The 19161-nt window shown below is 38.6% G+C and overlaps 1 long non-coding RNA gene across 1 annotated transcript; it reads left to right on the top strand.

Annotated features, from left to right (window-relative positions):
* Positions 1-341: 341 nt before the first annotated feature.
* On the top strand, positions 342-18583 carry LOC108541969 (uncharacterized). Its single transcript, XR_001889141.1, has 3 exons — positions 342-606; positions 17748-17940; positions 18374-18583. It is a non-coding gene; the product is annotated as an uncharacterized LOC108541969 (long non-coding RNA).
* Positions 18584-19161: the final 578 nt, after the last annotated feature.

The following is a 19161-nucleotide window of genomic DNA, read 5'->3' as shown; positions in this document are numbered from 1 at the left end:
GTGCCATTTGCAGTCAAGAAAAATGAAAACAAATGTGAAGATGCAATATTAAATCATAGCTGCATAAAATTAACTTTAGTACCCACTGTACTACTGTAGTAATACAGTAGGGAGTTTGAGACCAGCCTGGCCAACATGGTGAAACCTCGTTTCTACTAAAAATATAAAATTAGCTTGGTGTGGTGGCAGGTGCCTATAATCCCAGCTACCCAGGAGGCTGAGGCAGGAGAATCACTTGAACTGGGGAGGCAGAGGTTGCAGTGAGCCGAGATTACACCATTGTACTCCAGCCTGGGTGACAGACTGTCTTAAAAAAACAAAAACAAAAACAAAACAAACAAAAAAAGGCATCTCCTGTAGTTCTCATGTATTTTTCATTGTGTTTAATGCAGTACCATGAACATTGAATAACCCATGGGAGCATAGGAAGTGCAACTATTGCTGCTGTAAGTGTTCCTAAGAGGCAGAGAAAACTCATGACATTACAGGAAAATGTTGAGTTACTTGATATGTACTACACACTGAGTTCTTAAGCTCTAGTTGCCCATCATTTTAGACAGCCAATTCATCTTGTAAACAGACTTTGTAAACTTCTGGTATTGATAAGTAAGTACTGTTAATATGTTTTGTCTTCCTTGTGATTGTCTTAATAACATTTTATTTTCTCTAGCTTGCTTTACTGTAAGGATATAGCATAACTAACATACATAGTATGTTGTAATTGACTGCTTATGTTTTCTATCAGTAAGGCTTGTGGTCAGCAGTATGCTACTACTAGTTCATTCTGGGGGAGTCAAAGTTATACTATATTTTTTACTGTGTGGGAGTCAGCACCCTTAACAATTGTAGAATTTTCTATTTCTGTCCATTTTTGCTTTCTGTACTTTGCAACTCTGTTATTATTAGTTGCACAAACACTTCTGATGTTATATCTTATTTTTTAATTGACCCCTTTATAGTTGTGTGAATTGTTTTGTTTTGTCTCTATTAATACTTTTGGTATTAAAATGTATTTTTTCCTGATTTTGATGTAGCCAATCCTACATAAATGTGCTTACTATTTGCATGGTAAGTTTTTTCCTTCCATTTACTTTCAACTACTTGTGCCAGCCCCTGGCTACCACCATTCTACTCTCTGTTTCGGTGAGTTTGGCTATTTAGGGTACCTTGTGTAAGTAGAGTCACGCAATGTATCTCCTTCAGTGATGGGCTTATTTCACTTAGCATCGTGTTGTCTAGGTTTATCAATGTTGTTAAAAATAACAGAATTTCATTTTTTAAGGCTGAGTAACATCCATAGCGTGCATATACCATATTTTCATCTATCTGTATACATATAAGTTGTCTCCATGTCTTGGCTACTGTGAATAACATCACAATAAATCAGAGAGTGCACGTATTTCTTAGTGATAATGATTTCAATATTTTTGGATATATATCCAGAAGTTGGATCATATGGTATTTCTATTCTTAATTTTTCAAGGAATATCTATACTGTCTTCCATAACAACTGTACCATTTTACATTCTCATCGTGTACAGGGGTTCCAATTTTTTCACATTTTCACAACACTTGTTATATTTTTCAATAACAGCCATTTAAATGGATATGAAGTGTCATTGTGGTTTTTAACTTCCTTGATGATTAACATCTTTTCATATACATGTTGTTCATTTGTATGTCTTATTTGGCAAAATGTCTATTCATGCCAATTGCAAATTTTTAAACATCAGCTTATCTGATTTTTTGCTACTGAGCTATAGGAGTTTCTTATGTATTTTGGATATTTGGATATAAACTGATAAGATATATAATTAGCACAATTTTCTGTCATTTTATAGGTTCTCTTTTCACTCTGTCAGTTTTCGTTTTCTTTCCTGTACAGAAGCTTCTTAGTCTGATGTCATTCCACTGGTCTATTCTTGCTTTTGTTGCTGCTGCTTCTGGTGTCATATCCAAGAAATTATTGCCAAGACCAATGTCATAAAGATTTTCCTGTATTTTTATTTCTGAAAGTTTTACAGTTTTAGGTCTTACTTTTAAGTCTTCAATCTATTTTAGTTGATTTTTGTATGCCGTGGAAGATAAGTGTCCAATTTCTTTTGATGTGGATATCCAGTTTCCCCCCATGCTATTGACGACATTATCACTTCCCCATTGTGTATTCTTGGGAACCTTGTGGAAGATCAGTTGAGTATAAGTTCCTGTATTTATTTCTGAGCTCTTCATTCTTTCCCATTGGCTTTCATGTGTGTTTTTATGACATTACCATACTGTTTTGATCTTTGTAATATATTTTAAAATCAGGAAGTGTGGTACTCCCTGATTTGTGACATTTTCTGATTTCAATCAGAAAGTATCAATATTTGCTCTTTCTCAAAATTGCTTTGGCAATTTAGGGTCTTTTGTGACTCCATATGAATTTTAAGATTTTTTTCGGTATCTATAGGATTGCCATTGGGATTTTGATGGGGATAGGATTAAATTTGTAGATTGCTTTGGGTAGTATGAACATTTTAACAATATTAGGTTTTCCAGTCCACAAATGTGGTATGTCTTTTCATTTATTTGCATCTTTAATTTCTTTCATCAGTGTTTTGTAGTTTTCAGTGTACAAGTTTTTCACCTCTTTGTTTCTAAATATCTTATTCCTTTAGATGCTATTGTAAATAGGATTTTCCCCTTCATTTGTTTTTCAGATATTTCATTGTTAATGTACAGAAATGCAACTAATTTTTGTACATTAATTTTGTGTATTGCAACTTTAAAAATTAGTTTATTGGTTCTAAATATTTTGTGTGAGTGGATTCTTTATAATTTAATTTTCTGCACATAAGAATATGTTATCTGAAAAAATAAAAAAATTATTTCTTTATTTTGTGTTTGCCATTTATTTTTTCTTGTCTAATTGCTCTGGCTAGGACTTTTAGTGCTATGTTGAATAGAGGTGTTAAATATGGGCATCCTTGCCTTGTATTGTATCTTAGAGGAGAAGCTTTTAACTTCTCACTTATGAGTATGCTGTTAGCTGTGGGCTTGTCATATATATAACTTTTATTACGTTGAGGTACATTTCTTCAAATTGTGTCTTATTTATTGAGGGTTTTTATTGTGAAAGTTTGTATTAGTCCGTTTTCATACTGCTGTAGAGAAATATCCAAGACTGGGTAATTTATAAAGGAAAGAGGTTTAATTGACTCAGTTTCACATGGCTGGGGAGGCCTCATGAAACTTACAATTATGGCAGAAGGGGAAACAAGTACCTTTGTTACAAGGTGACAGGAGAGAGTGTGAGCAAAAGCAGGGAAAACTGCCTTATCAAACTATCAGACCCCATGAGAACTCACTCATTATCACGAGAACAGCATGGGGGATACCACCCCATAATCCAATCTTCTCCTGCGAGGTCGTTCCCTAGACACATGGAGATTATGGGGGTTACGATTCCAGATGACATTTTAGTGGGGACACAGAGCCAAAACATATCAAAGTCATTGAATTTTTAAAAACATTTTTCTGCATCTATTGAGATAATCATGTAATTTTATCCTTCTTCCTGTTAATGTGTTCTATCAAATTTAATGATTTACCATCCCTGCATCCCAGGAATAAATTTCACTTGGTCATGGTGTGTGACATTTTTTATTATGGCCAGGAGCAGTGACTCATGCCGGTAATCCCAGCACTTTGGGAGTCTGAGGCAGGTGAATCATGTGAGATCAGGAGTTCAAGACCAGCCTGGCCAACATGGAGAAACCCTGGCTCTACTAAAAATACAAAAATTAGTTGGGTGTGGTGGTGAGTGCCTGTAATCTCAGCTACTTGGGAGACTGAGGCAAGATAATTGCTTGAACCCGAGAGGCAGAGGTTGCAGTGAGTCAAGATTGTACCACTGCACTCCAGCCTGGGTGACAGAGTGAGACTCCATCTCAAAAAAGAAAGAAAAAAGAAAGAGATGTTGAATGTGTTTTCCTCGTATTTTTTTTAGAGATGTTGCAGCTATGCTCATTGGGAATAGTGGCCTGTAGTTTTCTTGTCATGGCTTTGTCTGGCTTTGGTATCAAAGTAATGCTGGCTTCTTGAGTTTGAAAAAAAATATTTTTGTTATAGTTGTGTCTAACAGCACATATCTCATTGTTTCTCTTATGAATCCACTGGATATTTAAAATTTTAAATTTGCCAGATATCAAGCTTAATCCATAACATGTTTTTATTTCTTTTTTTAGGGACAAGTTTTCACTCTGTTACCCAGACTGCAGTGCAGTGGCATGATTACAGCCCATCGCCCCCTTGAACTCTTGGACTCAAGCAGTTCTCCCACTTCAGCCTCACTAGTAGCTAGGACTGTAGGCACGCACTACCACACCCAGCCGATTTTTAAATTTTTAATTATTTGTGGAAATGTGGTCCTACCATGTTGCCCAAGTGGTCTTGATTCCTGGCCTCAAGTGATTTTCCCACCTCAGCCTCCCAAAGGGCTAGGATTATAGGCATGAGGCATTGTACCTGGTCTGAAGGTATTTTGGTTGTTTGTAGAAGTCCCTTTTATTAATGTAAATATTCACCAGTTTTTTTTTTTCCCTTTCAACTTTTATTTTAGATTCATGAGATATGTGTGCAGGTTTGTTATATGGTGTACCCATTTTGTGACACTGAAGTTTGGAAAAAATAATCATTATTTTGCTTATTTTATTTTACGCTTCTTTTATCTTTTCTCCGACGTTTTTGGGTATCAGTTATAGATTTTATTTTCCAATGTAAATATTATGGAAATTTATCCATCCTTTTCACTCACAAAATGATACGTATCTCTTCTTTCCTCATCCTCTTTCTTCTCTCCTTCTAGAACTCCGATAAGAATTACGTTAAACACTTAGAGTCTTTATTCAGGATTCTGACCTCTCCTTCATGTTGCTCTATCTCTTCATCTGTGTGAGTTTCTCTCTTGTTAATATATGCAGCTCTATACTTTAATTCATAAATGTTATCTTTGTGAGTATCTAATTTGCTCTGAACCTATCCATTGAGATGTAATTCAAATTATTTTATTCTCACATCTCCAGAACTTCTATCTGCTTCTTGTTTAATTTGCCTGGCTATGTTTTAATTGTCTGCTATCCATGTGCATGTTTTCAGATTTCTGATTTATTTCTTGAAATGAGTCACATGTAGCTGGTTTAGATCCTCACTCACCAACTGTAGCATCTGAAGCCCTTGAGGTTTCTGTTTGTCTTTTAGCTGCCCTCATGAGCAATACCTTGCTTCATGTTTGTTGTAATTTATAATCAGGAGTTTATTTTTGTGTGACCCTGATCTGTGGAATGCTGAAGTGCCTGGTGGGGCAGTGTTTCCTCTAGAAATAATTTCCCTTTATCTCTCCCTTGCACATAGACCGCATTAAGTTTTTTTCTTGGCTAGAGGTATCAGAGCACATAGGCCATGTGGGTTGAAATCTCAAACTTATCTGAGAGTAGGATAGTAGTTGTGAATTTTTAGTTTTACAACCAGAGTCGAGGTGAAAACTGACTGACCTTTCTTTGCTTATAGCACACTTTTTTTCTACCTGTCCTTTCACTGAGGGTTTACTCTTCTGAATGTTCTAGTTCCATGAGAGAGTTTATTTATAACTTTCTACCTTAAGTGGACCCAAGGCCTTGTCTTGTGTACCCTGTGTGGTCAGTAAAGGTCACCCTTTTACTCACCTTCCTTTTTACCTTTCTCCACCTGGTTATATTCATATACATCACACAGACATCTCCCCTACACACACAAACAGACACAGTGTACTCATCCATGTTCCTTCAAAACCTAATATTCATGTTGAAATAGAGAGAAGCCCATTTCTCTTCTTTGACTAACCTATTACAACGTTGCCATAGTGAATTTGGAAAAGCCAAGAGACTTTGAAAATATCTTTGTTCTTATTTAGCTCCGTAGGAATCAGCTGAGTCTAATCCACATAAGACTAATCCACTTTTAGAAGATCCTCTTCTAAAAGTAAGGAGAGACTGGTCATGGTGGATCACACCTTTAATCCCAGTTCTTTGAGAGGCTGAGGTGGGAGGATCACTTGACACCAGGAGTTTGAGATGAACCTGGGAAACATAGTGAGACCCTAACACTAAAAAAATTAAAAAATTCAGCCAGGCTTGGTGGCACATTGCTGTAGTGACAGCTACTCTGGAGGCTGAGGCAGTAAGACAACTTAAGCCTAGGAGTTAGAGGCTGCAGTGAGCTATGACTGCATCACTGCACTCATAGCTCAGCCTGGGTGAGAGGGCAAGACCCCATCTCAAAAACTAAAATTAAATTTAAAAATAAGGATAGAGCTTGAGGGTGAAGAAGGTAGAAAATTGTTGTTCGGTGGGTGTACAGTTTTAGTCATGTAGGATGGGGGCATTTGGGGGACCTGTTGCATAGCAATGTTCATGGCGTTGACAATATTGTATCTGACACTTGAAATTTGTTGGAAGGGTACATTTTATGTTATGTGGTTTTTGATTTTTGGAAATACAATAAATAAATAAATAAATAGGGGGAAGCCTTAAATAATCTCTAGGAATCTTTTCAAATGTAACAGCCAGTGAATATATAAATCCAAGTATTCTTCGGCATTGAACAAGTTTTAAAAGTTTGCCTCAGGTGATCTTTCAACTTATATAAGTTTTCACGTAATCGTTCCTTAATAAATATTTGTTAGAATCCTTTTCTGAGTGAGAAGCACCACCTCCTGTAAGCAGATATGTTTAAAAAAATAAATTTCTGTGCTTTCTTTGTGGCACAAACATCCCTACTTGAAATGCTTCTGCTCAACTTCAGAAGCTGCTTCTTTGGACATTTTTACTTAAAATCCTTTACTCACTGGTATGCGAATCTGGCTAATCAACCAGGTCCTGGATTCCAAGTTGGGTTGGGTCTATTAAACATGAATACCTTAGTTATTTAAGACTGAAGGAGGAAGCTGGGTGTGATGGCTTGCACTATAATCCCAGAAACTTGGGAAGCTGAGGCAGTTGGATCGCTTGAGCCCAGGAGTTTGAGATGAGCCTGGGCAACATGGCGAAACCCCACCTCTACAAAAAATGCAAAAATCAGCTGAGCATGATGGCATGGGCCTGTATTCCCAGCTATTTGGGAGGCTGAGGTGGGTGGATTATTTGAGCCTGGAGTGGTCAAAGCTGCAGTGAGCTATGATAGTGCCACTGGGCTGCAGCCTGGGCTTGTGAGACCCTGCTTCAAAAACAAACAAGACAGAACAAAAAGACTGAAGGAGGGTCTGTTCAGTTGAGTACTAATGCTATGAGGGAAAATGTTGATGGAAGGAAAGTGAAAAATACTGGGACACATGCAAACCTAGAAAATCTGTCTATGAAAGCCACTGCATTATGATGCAAACAAAATATCCAGTTTTAATGGTCAGTGTATCCCCAGAGCATTTCGATTATTCACATTTTCCCCTAAATTGTGGGTCAGTGGCACCCTCACATGTTTCTCTCCTGGGTGGCTCTCTTCCCTGTCCTCTCTTGCTCTCCACTAGCCTAATGTCTCTCAAGATGGTGACAGGGCTCCATCAGACCTGGGCCAATGGCTCTGAGTGCTCAAACAGTCCTCTGGGTTGCAGCTCCTCCCCAACTACTGTGAGGCAGCACTCCATCCAAGCCAGCCTGAAGGCAGCCAAATGGAAAGTGGAGGAAAAGCAATATTCCTTGGCAGAAACAACAACGCAGTCATGTCCAAATCTTACAAATTCATGTCAGTGCATACTGGCATTTCTTGAAATTCCCCAAACAAATTAAAAGGAATAAACCTAGCTGTATTTGCATACAGAATGTATTCAGTCCAAACAACTAGTAATTTTCTTCTAAGATTCTAGACCTATGAGTCTGATGTCTTGTAGAATAGCTCCTTGTCACACTTCTTTTTTTCTGTCCTGTCTCCTACTTATTCCACTGACAACAGTGAACCATATTTTGCTTTCTTACTGGAGCTGATGGGCATACAGAAAGATATTTGGCAACAAACTGACACCACAGATGTGCTCTAGGACCATTGCTGGAATAGGTCATTCAGTAAAACACAAATCTATGTTAAAAAAGCATCCTCAGTGTACAAACAGTGGCTACCCAAGGATGGCTTAAAATTAAGATGTATAATACTAATGCATTACTAATACACCATGAGGGAGTGGTCCTGCTATTAAATATTTCAGAGACAGACTTCAGTTAATACAGTACCTGGGAAAACATACAGCCAACTCCAGATGTGCATTGCATGTAAGAGCACGTGCATTAAAGTTTAAAAAAAAATGAGTAATTAGAACTCGTCTTCATTCTCAGGTTGCACACTGGTCTATAAGCTACTCTATAAAGCAAACTATAAACTTGCATAGACCCAGGAAAATCAAACCAAGGATAAATTGGGTGAGAGTTTAAGAGGTGGATTAAAGAAAAGAACTTTTATACTTAAAGGGAAAATGTTCATATTTATGCCAATTTTAATTAATCCATTGATAACCAGACAGTCTGAAGAAGATTGAGGTAAAATAAAATGGTCTGATATGGTACTCGTATGAAGAATGACAGATGCCAGTGAAGAAAATACAAGTAGAAATAATACCCAAGATCATCAGATTTTGTCACGATGCTGAAATATTTCCACCAAACAGGAAAGAATATATTGTTTAAGACTATTGCTGAAAGCATCTTTTTTATTGGATGTCTATTGTTCCAAATATTTTTATGATTTTCTAATTTTTAGCCTAATCTTGACATGAATACATGTCAAATGCTTATTTTAAAGGCAAGTCATGAACATGTCACTGAGCATGCTCTATATATAGTGCAGTACTTCACTAGGCACTATGGGGAGATAATGACAAGGCATGCTTTCTAATGCCAAGGAGGATCAATGCTATGTTGTTTGCAATGAAAGTGAGGATCACTGCATGGGTGGCCAGAATCAAAAGAACAATTAATTAGAGGAATGGCAAATTTGGAATTTATTTACACAGAGGCTCAAAGTCAGAGGGTCAGTAAATATAAAAAAGGGTGTCAAAATTTATAAAGGCTGAGTTTAAGACTATGTTCCAAAAGTTTATCATCAATGACATATGAGAAGAACACACCTGATGGTATTATCCTTTGAACATTAGTAATAGAATAAGGTAATCAATAAGAAATGAAATACCTAGGCAATCTAATAAAGGATCAGATGAGCATGAAGTTCAACCTAGTAGGAAAAGCAGAGTTGGAATAAATTTTCCAAAAAGAGAGGCCAGTTCAGATTAAGGGGATAAGAACTGGGTTTTAAACATACAAACTATTTTTTGTTATAAATATCACTCATATAAAGACATATATAATAACCACATATAAAATATAAGAACTAGTTTTAAATTTATTTAAGTGACTGTGTAACTGAACATGTGTTTGGAGTTCCCCAAATCTATGTAACACATAAATTATTATTTGTCACACACTGTCCCCTAGAGTCCCACATAAAAGTAGGAGAAAAATGACATCCAATATTTTAGTGCCCCTCCAATTATTACAACCATTTTTTAGACCTAATGGAGAAATCTGCATCATTATTTAAAAGACACTGCTTTTTGGAGGCTCATATCATTCAGTTATTCTACTTTTTATACTTTCCCATCATAGTCATTTTTGTATTTGTTTAGTTTTGCTGCATAACAAACTGCCTTAAACCTAGTGACTTGTAATAATAATTATTTGCTCAACTCATAATTCTCCAGGACAGCAATTTGGACTGTGCTTAGCTGAGATGTTATCTGGTCTTAATTGGAATCACTCTTGCTTTTAGATTAACTGAGAGATGACTAGACTAGGACAATAACAGCTGGGACCATGTATTTCTTCTTGGTGTCATCTGTCATCCCCCAGCAGGGTAGCCTAGACTGATTCACATAATGACTGGGAAAGGTTATACAAGAAATCAAGTGGAAACATTTAAGATTTTTGAAGCCTAGGCTCCAAATTGGCTCCCATCCTTTCCATCGCATACTAAGTACATCCACTGAGACAAGTTATGAGATGAACACAAATTCAGGAGCACAGGAAATAGACTCCTAGATGGGAAGATTTAAAGAGCTTTAATTGTCAAAGACATGGATGCAGAGAGACATGAAGGCTCATATTCATGCTTGCAAGCTCTTACTCTTTCTCATCTTCTGATGTCTTCTCCTCAGGCAATGAAGATTTTCTTCTTGGAATCATGACCCATGTCATTTCCCCATGACCAGCCATCATTATGGCTGACTTGGGATCTCTACGTGGCACTCTAGCCTCTCAGGTCTTAATCTCTTCATCTCCAAAGACCTTTACCTCCATGCCACATTGGTCATCTGTTGCCTTGCCATATCCTGGGCCTTGTCTTCACTGGAGTAAATTTACCTTTGAAATGGAAGTAAACACTCTGCTTTCTGACATAATCTCACTCCTTTTGACTCTCATTATTACTGACCCCTTTTCATTGTCATTATTTGTATTTCTAGGCCTTTGACTTTTCTACCTGTATATCACTTCCTATATTGCTTAGATTCTATGCTAAGTCCATTTAATCATTCTCCTGGCTATATCTTCAAATTTTTAAAAAAACTATATATCAGTAGTTTTGCAGTTCAGGTACCATTCTTTAAAGAACAATAGCCATGGCTTGGTGTGATGACTCACATCTGTAATCACAGCATTTTGGGAGGCCAAGGCAGGAGGATCACTTGAGAACAGAGTTAGAGATCAGCCTGAGAAACATAGAAAGACCCTGGATCTACAAAAAAACTAAAAATTAATTGGATGTGGTGGCATGCACCTATAGTCACAGCTACTTGGGAGGCTGAGATAAGAGGATCCCTTGAGTTCAGGAGTTCAAGGCAGCAGTGAACTACGATTGAACCACTGCAGTCCAGCCTGGGTGATAGAGCAAGACCCTGTCTCAAAAAAATAGAAATTAAAGAAAAAACCCAGCCATAACCAAACACAACACCAGCAGGACATTAAAGACAAAATGGGGTCTGTAAAACTACACATCTAAAAAGGGGACCTATGTAGTTTTAGCCCTTGCCTGATTTGCAGTTCACATTTGTTTATCCTTGCCAAGGTGGTTGTTATTGTTCTTCTGGATAATATGGTGTCCTTACATGTGTTCCTTGTTTATCGTAGTATTTTAGCTCAGGCCATAACTTTAGCAAAGCAAAAAAAGCAATATTCCTTGGCAGAAACAACAATGTAGTCATATTTACAAAGGGTCAGAGAAAAAACAAAACAAAACATTTTTTTTCCTTATGAGCTTCTGGCAAATAAACTTGAAGCTGCAGTAGGAAAATGTGATAGTTTCCACTCCACCCTCCTGAGTCTCCTACCACCCTGGTCTCTCTTCACCCACCTGAAGAGAGCTAGAAGAGCACAGTAAATCCTTGGATAGCTCCTGTGCCAGAAGTCATTTTTAACCTCTCAGAAATGGAGGAACAAAATACTTAGAACCTACGAAAAGATCATAAACTCTGCAAACCATCAAAGCCAAGCGGGAAAATATGGCATTTAAGAGGGAGAGAATGAGCGTCTAAGTTACTACTCATAACTGAATGTGTTGAAATCCTCAGATTGGTGAAACCTTCTGGTTACACAAAGGCAAAATTTCTTTTTGGGAGACACACTTTATTCTCTCCCTCTCTGATGCTAACTGCTACTGAAAGTTCATTTCATCTTTAAAAAATACATACACTATTCTTTTACCTCAAATTTCACCATTTTATTTCAATATTTTGGGAAAAATTCAAGCACTAGAAACATTTAGACTCCTGAAGGTGATAGTTCTCTCCAGGTCACAGAGCCAATGCTACATTTTATGCTCAGAATTTGAACACAGATTTGCCACTATGTTCTGCATTCTCCTCCCTGTACTAGAAGAGCAGAACTCATGCAGTTATATATCACTTTTAAAAAATATACCTGTTTTGTTTTATTGTATTGCTCTAGTTAATAGCTAGATACTGACGCATCATAGTCAAAACAAACTGAACCAAGAACAGCAAAAATTAAAGCAAAACTATGTATTTTTCATACCCTCCTGTCATCTTCCCTGTGCTACTTGCTGCTTTTAAACTTATGCCTAAAAGGAAACGATCATGGATGAATGTGTACGTCATTACACTTGAATGAAAGAGTCACTGAACTGTCAGTGACCAAAGGAGTAGAAATACACCATTTAAAAATAATTGCAGGTTGGGCATGGTGGCTTGTGTGCAGTGTTTCATGCTTGCAATCCCAGTACTTGGGGGGTTGAGGTGGCAGGGTCACTTGAGCCCTGGAGTTTGAGACCAACCTGAGCAACATGGCAAAACCCTGTCTCTACAAAAAATGCAAAAATCATCCAGGTGTGGTGGTGTATGCCTTTAGTCTAGCTACTTGGCAGGCTGAAGTGGGAGAATCACCCGGAATTGGAAAATTACCTGAGCCAGGGATCGGGCCACTGCACTCTAGCCTGGTCAATGGCAGTGAGACCCGGTCTCAAAATAAAATAAAATGAAATAAAATAAAAATAATTGCAGAGCTGTGTGTGGTGGCATGCACCTGTAATCCCAGCTACTCCAGTGTATGAGGCAGGAGGGCTGATTGAACTCAGGATTTCAAGAGCAGCCCAGGCAGCATAGTGAGATGTGTATCACATTTTAAAATAAAATATACAATTTAAAATAACTACAATATAGTCAGTGAATGACCCTCCAAAAAGGAATAGAAGAGGTAGCTTAGAGGCAATCACCAGCTTAGAAATGGGCTGCAACATAAACCTTTGTGTTTGAATTAGCTACTTTAAACACTTCTCTCAAATTAAGAAAACTAAATTTCATACAGTCTGCAAATGCAGTGTTGGAACAGTGCCACAAAATGGATGTATTTAACGCAACACTTGATTAGCCGCAAGTTGTCAAAGATGATCAATTGCACCACTTAGTGTAATCACGTGCAAGAGAGGTGCAAAAGAAGATTCCTGGCCCAAGGGCGACCCCACCCAATCAGATCCTCATGGTATAAAGCCGTGGGGGGGATGGCAAGTGCGTGGAGAGAGGATGTACTGCAGGAAATCCATCAAATGTGGAAAGTGGCTCACTGGAGTCATTAGCACCCGAATTGTGGACTGTTTCACAGAAAGGAAGATTAAGTTGCAAAGAGTCCTGTCTCCCAATCACACAGATGATGCATTTATAACTTCAGTATTCATAATTTGAGAATTGTCTCTACATTGAAACCTCAATATCTTTTTCCTTTTTTTTTTTTTTTTTTTTTTTTTTTTTTTTTTTTTTTTTTTTTTTTAAGATAGGGTCTCAATTCTCACTCTGTCTCTCAGCCTGGAGTGCAGTGGTGTGATCATAGTTCACTGCAGCCTCGACCTCCTGGGCTCAAGTGATCCTCCCACCTCAGCCTCTCAAGTAGCTGGGACCACAGGTGTGTCACACTGTGTCCATCAAGTTTTCTGTATTTTTAGTAGAGATGGGCTTTTGATCTACTGAGCTTGCCCAGGCTGGTCTCAAACTCCAGAGCACCCACCTTGGCCTCCTAAAGTGCTGAGATTCCAGACATGAGCCACTTGCCTGCCCTGAGACCTCAGTATTTTTTAAAGAGCACATCTGCGTTCTTCTATCCTGGCCACTGACATATTGCACATGGTTAGAATCTGTGTTTTAACATGCATAAGAAATTTACATGAAAAGATCTGCATCAGAAGTCCTCACAGGAAACATGGTAGTGGTCTCTAATAAACTCTGACAGGAATCAAATACTTGAGCTGGAATTAATGCCACAGACAGCCACAAGGCCAGGGCAAAGAAGAACATTTTCCACTTGCATACCCATTTTTTCAAAACTCTTTCCTGTCTAGGCATCCTCCAATCCCAAACCCAACCCCACCTTTAACAATGGCTGCTGTATTTGAATCAAAATGTGAATTTGAGTTATAATTTAAAATATTGAGGCTGGGTGTGGTGACTCATGCCTGTAATCCCAGCACTTTGTGAGGCCAAGGCGGGTGGATCACCTGAGGTCAGGAGTTTGAGACTAGCCTGACCAACATGGTGAAACCTCCTCTCTACTAAAAATAAAAAAATTAGCCTGTAATCCTAGCTACTCGGGAGGCTGAGGCACAAGAATTGCTTGAACCCGGGAGGCGGGAGTTGCAGTGAGCCGAGATCGTGCCACTACACTCCAACCTGGGCAACAGAGTGGGACTCTGTCTCAAAAGAAAAAACAAAAATTGAACAGTTGCAGAAAGCAAAGAGACCACAGACCACAGGCTCATTGGAGCAGTGAACGAAATCACAGTTTCTCCAAATGACTAGATCATGTAGGTTACTTGCTTATAGTTAGAACAATACAACTCACAGAAGTTTCCAGTATCATTAAGTATAAACTAATGTTTCATTAATGAGAAAAGCGAGGCTTAGAAAGGTGATTGTGTTAAACTGCAAATAACACAGTTTAGTGTTAGTGTTATTGCTTCTAGAACGTGGATTTTTTTTTTTTTTTTTTTTTTTTTTTTGAGACGGTGTCTCGCTCTGTCCCCCAGGCTGGAGTGCTGTGGCAGGATCTCGGCTGACTGCAACCTCCGCCTCCTGAGTTCAAGTGATTCTTGTGCTTCAACCTCCAGAGTAGCTGGGACTACAGACGCCCACCATCACGCCCGAATAATTTTTTTTGTGTGTGTTTTCAGTAGAGACAGGGTTTCACCATGTTCGCCAGGATGGTCTCCATCTCCTGACCTCGTGATCCGCCCACCTCGGGCCTCCCAAAGTGCTGGGATTACAGGCAAGAGCCACAGCGCCTGGCCAAACGTGGACTTCTCGACTCCAATTCAGTTTGTTTATTCCATCAGCAGATTTCCCTTTCTTTATATAAATGGTAACTTTCAGACATATAAAGGCGTATTAAACAGCATTTATTGATGATTTGCTTCATGGGAAAAGATAACGAAAGCACATGGTACAGTCCAGCTTATGAAAGCATTCAAGAAGACCATACTCATGATGAGAGGGGACCTCCTAATGTACGGTCTGGCCCGGGTCACTTGAGGGTGAAAAAAGCATTAATTAAAACTGTGTATTTTATAAAATAATTATTAAATGACTGTCAGACTGACATTAGTCTTTTGTTGTATCGAATATTATATATTCAAAAGCTTTTCAGAAATAAAATTATTCATAAAAATAAGCTACACGTATATAAAAGCAAAAACTTCAAACAGCCATTATTTTATTTGAACATTAGAAATAACAAACAGAATAGGGCTGGGCGCGGTGGCTCATGCCTGTAATCCCAGCACTTTGGGAGGTACAGGCGGGTGGATCACGAGATAAGGAGACCGAGACCATCCTGGCTAACACGGTGAAACCCCATCTCTACTAAAAGTACAAAAAAATTATCCGGGCGTGGTGGTGGGCTCCTGTAGTCCCAGCTACTCGGGAGACTGAGGCAGGAGAATGGCGTGAATCCGGGAGGCGGAGCTTCCAGTGAGCCTACATCGCGCCACCGCAGTCCAGCCTGGGTGACAGAGCGAGACTCAATAAATAAATAAAATAAACTAAATAAAGTAAATAATATAAATAACAGAATAACTATACATAATCTATGTATGGATATTATATATTTTTACATTACAAGCGTTTTTTCTGAAAATACAATTTTCTCAGATTATCTGAGATCTCAGATCATCTTAAAATTTGTTTTAAATACAACTTTCTGTAATCTCCTTCAAAGTTACAGCTTATGGCTCCTAAATTTGTAACTAGACACTTTCTACATACCCTTCTTTCTAGATTATCGATTTTTAATTGAAAAAATATTCCTTTTTCCCCTCAAAATAAAGGCTGAAGTGTTCCATATGTTCAGAGCAAATTATCCTAAAGGAAGATCATACCCAATTGTATTGAAATGTGTAATGACAAACATGCTCACAAAAAGTGCAAATACATTCACAAGTGTTGTATTTTTGCCTCCATTCAGTGACTTTTCTTCAAATATCTTCCAAGTAAATCTGTTAAGTAAGTTGTATGTTTCATACAACTTCATAATTTTCCTAAACTAAATTAAGATGTTTCAGAATAATAGGGCTTCTTAAGTCCATGCCATTTCATTACAGAGTATAAGACATTCACGTAAAAAATAATGTACATCAAGTGCTTATACAAAAAATATTTCTAACTTTGACAGTTAAAGGTTCCGTCTTCATTAGAATATCACCAATTCTTTGAGCACGATCAAGAGCCGTTTTATACCATGAACACTTCTGCTCCTTGGGTTTCTTTTGACTGATAAAAAAAAAAGTTGGTGTTTTTTGTTTTTGTTTTTTTAGATGAAGTCTTGCTCTGTCGCCCAGGCTGGAGTACAGTGGCGCAATCTCGGCTCACTGCAATCTCCGCCTCCCAGGTTCAAGTGATTCTCTTGCCTCAGCCTTCCGAGTGGCTGGGATTACAGGTCCACACCACTATGCCTGGCTAATTTTTGTATTTTTTTAGTAGAGACAGGGTTTCATCATGTTGCCCTGGCTGGTCTCAAACTCGTGGCCTTGTGATCCGCCCACCTTGGCCTCCCAAAGTGTTGGGATTATAGGCGTGAGCCACTGCGCCAGGACTGTTTGTTTTTTACCATGATACTTTTGGAAACTAAATTTACAATAACATCCAAAACAATGTCAGGAGTTTCACCATTGACAGGATGAAAAGCTATACTTTGATTCCATAAAAAGGATTAAAAGTGATCTATTATTAGAATTAACTGCTCTTTTATTTGAAGCATCTGATAACACTAGTATGGCAGTGACATTATTTAACAGTGCAACCAATTCTTTTTGTGGTATCCCAGACAACCTCTTACAGCTATCACTTAATTTTTTTTTTTTTTTTGAGACGGAGTCTCCCTCTGTCTCTCAGGCTGGAGTGCAGTGGCGCGATCTCCGCTCACTGCAAGCTCCGTCGCCTCCCAGGTTCATGCCATTCTCCTGCCTCAGCCTCCCGAGAAGCTGGGACTACAGGCGCCCGCCACCATGCCCAATTAATTTTTTTTGTATTTTTAGTAGAGACGGGGTTTCACCGTGTTCTCCAGGATAGTCTCCATCTCCTGACCTCGTGATCCGCCCGCCTCAGCCTCCCAAAGTGCTGGGATTACAGGCGTGAGCCACTGCACCCGGCCCACTTAATTTTTTATATGCGAAGAATTTGCAATCTAAAATGAACAAAATTAATTTAGAGAAAGTCAATCTAAATAAATGTAAAACTTTTTTTTTGCAGTGTAATAGGTAAATGTGCTTTGTGTATCTTCATGTTTTACATTGTTTATAGGCATAGGTTCCTTAAAATAACTATCAAATATTCAAGTTTATGATGACACTTTTTTAGGAGACATGTGTCTTCTGTGTTTATGTGGTCAATGATATTACTATAAACCCATGGTTGATGAGTCTATACACATTTTATATAGGTTATATATTTATCATCTGGTTTCTTGAGAATGGAAATTCAGTTATGTGTCTATTTTCAAACCAAAATGTACTTTTTTAGATCATTTGCACTGCAAGGATTATTGCAAAAAATGTTACAAACAACAAAATGAATAAGTACAGATTTTTTCTACACAGAGTCACTATAGCGAGGTCTTCTTTGCCTGCATTTGTTTTCTTGCACTTAACCTGTAGTATCCCGGGTGTCCCTCTGACCATTCCACCTGACCTTGTGTATCTCCCAGGCCCTAGCAAGGACTGTGGCACCAGCAGCCATGGTGAGCTGATGTTCATTATGGGAGCACCAGGGATGGCAGCTGACTCTCCCACCTCTACCCATGCATGGAAGGATTCCGCTAAACCAGGATTCCGTGTCAGCGCAGAACCCCATTACAGCCACGGGCAACCTGCAAGAGTCCAGTGACACTGAGATGCTAGGTCAGTTTGGAAAAGGGGGGCAGAAGCCAGAAGTGAGAACGGGCAATATCCAAATCCATCCCAGTGCATTTTAAGGCAGCAGTTAAACATTATATTTTATTTTAAGAGCGAAAACATCAATATTCATGCTAAATGGACAGGGAGTGGTTCAACAGCCATAAACCAAGACTGTGCAGGACATGCAAGTTATGACATTTTTTAGGACTTAGACGAAAGGAATTACTTACCTTGTGTTATTTCAAGGTACTGATGGAGCACATGACATTTCTTGTTGTTATTGGCAACAAAAAAGAATGTCTTTTTTGGTATTTGTCCCACAGCCTTTTTTGAGAGAGCCTCTTCCACCCTTTAAGTATGCTCTTTAGGAATGAATGTAGCCATGACTCCCAGGGTTTAAAGCTCATGGTGTTTCTCCTAATCCATGCCCTTGTAGGACATTCCATCAGGAGCCTCCACTTACCTAGTTACGTGGCTTGAAAGATGACCCCAATTCTGAAATGAGATGCCACCCTGAGCAGAGGGCCCAGCCAACCTGTGCCTAGATTCCTGACGCAGGGAACTGTGAGATAACACATTGGTGTTGTTTTAAGCTGGTAAATCTGTGGTACTCAAAAAGCAATGCAACTTTAAATAAAAATATTGACTAGGATAAACTAATTTTATTTATATATGTGCATTTATTTGTGTATCTGTGTATGTAAACATACATCAACAAAGAGGCTGTCCCTAACCAAACTTTAGACAGGCTCCTCTGAGCTCATTTTTGGCTAGGCCTCATCCTTGGTGTGTTCTGCAGTGCCCAGTTTTAGCAAGACTCTGGCCACGTTGGCTTAGCCAGAATCTCACGCCCTTGAGATCTGATCCAAGTCCTTATTCCGCACCATCCCCCAAGTGATTATCTGATCTCCCTAGCTTGCATTCAGCAAGAATCCTGTCAAGTCCATTTAGCCAGAAATCCTTCATCTCGCTGACTTAATTCAGTAGTTTTCCATCATCCACTGACCACCAACTTGGCTTCTTGGCTATAAATCCGCACTTTCCCATGTTGTATTAGGAAATGAACCCAGTTCTATACTGAGGCCTCTTTTTCCCTGTTTTGACAGCCCTTAAAATCTGTTTTTACTACATATCTCTCTGGCTCTTGTTTTTCTTTAAAAGCGCAGGCATATGTAATAAACACATAAAATGCACACAGCCTATCCACACACTCATGGGTCATTT

The sequence above is a fragment of the Rhinopithecus bieti genome, unplaced genomic scaffold, assembly GCF_001698545.2.
Source record: "Rhinopithecus bieti isolate Rb0 unplaced genomic scaffold, ASM169854v2 scaffold_387, whole genome shotgun sequence".
NCBI classification, from domain to species: domain Eukaryota; kingdom Metazoa; phylum Chordata; class Mammalia; order Primates; family Cercopithecidae; genus Rhinopithecus; species Rhinopithecus bieti.
The sequence above is the reverse complement of the archived record's forward strand: the minus strand, read 5'-3'. Positions and strand labels throughout refer to the sequence as shown.